The 3,192-nt window shown below is 35.2% G+C and overlaps 1 protein-coding gene across 4 annotated transcripts in view; it reads left to right on the forward strand.

The window, feature by feature from the left end:
* Window positions 1-1,760: 1,760 nt before the first annotated feature.
* Window positions 1,761-3,192, forward strand: part of MKL2 (MKL1/myocardin like 2) — an 83,624-nt gene continuing 82,192 nt past the window's right edge. For all 4 annotated transcript variants that reach the window (XM_009281645.1, XM_009281648.1, XM_009281647.1 and 1 more), the window contains exon 1: window positions 1,761-1,806. The gene's annotated coding sequence lies outside the window, so the exon portion shown is untranslated. The remainder of the gene's footprint in view (window positions 1,807-3,192) is intronic.

The raw sequence follows: 3,192 nt of genomic DNA on the forward strand, positions 1-3,192 counted from the left end.
ACGCTTTTTCCTCACACTGCATCTTTCCCTTTATGATGGAAAAATGCCCAGGTTTTGAATTAATTGGTGTTTTAAAGCTCTCAACAAAAGCACAGCTGGCATTTCATAAGATTATTTTCTTAATGTTTGACGTTTTATCTAGTTCCTTCCTGAAGTTTTCTTTCCTGTGCAGTTAGTTAGGGCAAATTATGATTTTGTGGTATAACTTGCATTTAAAACTTGACAGAGTGCTGTCTGCTAATCACACCAGTTATTAAGAAAATAAAAACATCTGGAAGCTGAAAATCCTTAGTACATTATTGGAAGTGCAGAACAACTTTCACAATTTAGCTGTATTTGGAGAAATGCAGGAAACTGGACTTAATGATACAGGTGAATTTTCAGGAGCAGTCATATAGTAACATGAAAATCACCTTAATATTTACCATTTTTAATTTGTGGGATTCTGTTGAATGAGTTATTAAAAAAAAGCTTTAAAGGTGGAGGTTAATACACATATTCAGCCAAATTTAGTGTTTATATGCATAAAATGTTCAATAAATTGGAGCCCTTGCTTGTTAGCTTAGAAATCAAATTAGATAATTGATGAAATTATGAATTAATATGATATTTGATAGGTAATATACTTAGTTGTGGCTTTGGGTTTTGGGGGTTTTTTAAACAGCGTTTAGATTACTGATTAATTATTGGAAGGAAGAGGGAATACCTTTTATTGTAGGCCATTTCCTTTTTTAGGCGTTTTTGGTGTTTCCGTCTTGTTAACCTCTTCCTCTTGTGTGTTTTGGTTTGGTTTTTTACATGTTTAATTTTTAACCTCTTTCACTGATATGTATAGAAACCATAACATCAGCTTCAGCATGCAAACCTTTAAAAGAAGAAAAACTCTATCTGTTAGGATTCATCTCTCAGAACAAAAGCAACATTGTGTGGCTGAGCAATGTATGGGACCTTTTAGGCGATACCTATGGGTTCAGAGCCAAAACTGGAAAACCTCATTAATGTTGTATGAAACGGCAGTTAATAAATGCCACCCTTAAAGAGAACTGTGATTTTTTTTTTTAAACTTTTCTAAATTTAATATGCAGTAGGTTTCCATTGACATAATCGTGTGTCTGTATATGCATATGTATACACACATACTCTAAAATATACTAATAAATGAAATGTTGATGACGGAACAAATACGTTTGAGTTGTTGTCATAGCAAAAAGCCGAAATGTGGTTGTGAACAGTTTCCTTTTCTTTTTCTTTATAAAGGTTCCTTCGTATTGGAATCTATAGAAAACTAAAACATATTTCTGTTATTAAATGAAGTACAGTGCATATATATAATTGGCACTTAAACTTCCAAGTGTGAAGACGTTCCAGTTCTAAGGAATTATGCAAGCCGGGCTTGAAGGAGCTAGGCCTGGTCTTATATATTGTAGTTGAGTTAAAAGGAGTGGGTGATGGACCTCTAGCACTATTATTCTTGCCAGAGGTAACTGGAAAGACAAATAATTAGTGTGTTAGAATTTGAGTAGTGATATGAAAGGTGCTAAAAATGAGCTTAGAGCATATTGAAATGAATTTACTCTAAGGATTTTTAACCTGATAAGATACATTAACATCACAAAACTGCAAAAACTGAGAAAGAGCAACTTGTATTCTTAACGTTTTAATTTCTTAGGTGGAATAGAATATGTTACTTTTAAAATAAAGAACCCTTGTGACATTTCTGTGATTTTTTGTTTTTCCTATCTTTACTTTCCAATTGACCAGAAATGTGCTGAAACAGAGAATATAGAAGGAGGCTAGAAATACAAGGTAAGTGCTGTATCTTAAAACAATTAAAACTTTATAAATACAGGTTTTTTTATAAAGCTGCTATTTTTTAATGAGCATTGTATCGCTTTAAATTGTGCTGGTTTTATAATCCTGTTAAAATGGAAGGTTTTCCAAGAGATACATTTTCATACAAACAGGGATGTGAGGATATGTAGTACCTGTGTTACATAAGCTAGGAGCAAGTTATTGTGATGTTTTTGCTTTGCCATTTGATACGAGTGTTTTTTAATCACCCCTTGGAATTTTGATTTAAATATTCTTATGTTGATTAAATAATATTTTCTCTTTTTTAAAGGACTGTCACGCTTGCAAGCCTTCACAGATTACGTTAGACTTTTTCTAAATGTTAATAGTTTTGATATTGGTAGGTAAAACTTTGGCCTGTATAGTATTTTGTTTATTTTTAACAATTATTCTGCAGTGACTCAGGCTAGTACCAGCATAGCGCCAGAGCACTTAACAGCACAGTGCTTCCAAAGTACCACCAGACCCAACGCGTGTAGCGCCAGAGCACTTAACAGCACAGCGCTTCCAAAGTACCACCAGACCCAACGCGTTTTTTGATTAAATAAATCCAGTTATAGATGAGACGAGGAAACTTCTTTCTCGAAGGGAGTAACTAAGAATGTTTAATGGTTGCTGATAGAATTCTATTTCAATAGGTGCTAGGAAGGACTCGAGCAGCTTAGTAAAATAAGGAACTTAGGTTATGTCAACTAAAACATTCTCAGTTTTGGAAATGTGTGCCTCTGATGTCCAGCTGGTACCGAATTGCTGAACATTCTGATCCTGCCCCCTCCCTCCCCATCTTTTGTATGGGAAAAAGGGCTTTATTGGGGGTGGGAGGGATTTTTTATTTTCAGAATAACCGAGACAGAGCATCAAGCTTAAAGCCTCCGTGATAATTTCTACTGAGGCCCCTCTAAGATGAAACAGAGCGTTGGCTCCACCTCTACAGAAAAAGCCAGACACTGCACACAACTTTCATGGCTAAGAACTCCTCCAGAGAATGGAAGAACAGCAAGACGTACAAAACTTTCTGGATATACACAGAAGGTGGTATGTATCTGGAGCATTGATGTATTCCAGCAAACCCTAGAACTGTAGTGTTAGGCAAAAAATTAGCAACTAGAAACACTTAAAGATAGGGGAGCTTCTTTTAACCTGAAGGTAAGGTGTGTTTTAGGGTTGCATTCAGGCTACATGAAGAAGAGCAGGTTTGATTAGACTTGGCAAACAAGTTCACTTCATGTCCTGGTTTAGAAAATCCCCAATCTTTGTTCCTTACTGTGAATATCTCTGCTACTTTTTTAGCAGCACGCCTAAAAAAGAGATCAACAACTGAAATTAAGTCTATTTGCACTT

The sequence above is a fragment of the Aptenodytes forsteri genome, unplaced genomic scaffold (genome assembly GCF_000699145.1).
Source record: "Aptenodytes forsteri isolate BGI_AS27 unplaced genomic scaffold, ASM69914v1 Scaffold84, whole genome shotgun sequence".
Taxonomy (NCBI): Eukaryota; Metazoa; Chordata; class Aves; order Sphenisciformes; family Spheniscidae; genus Aptenodytes; species Aptenodytes forsteri.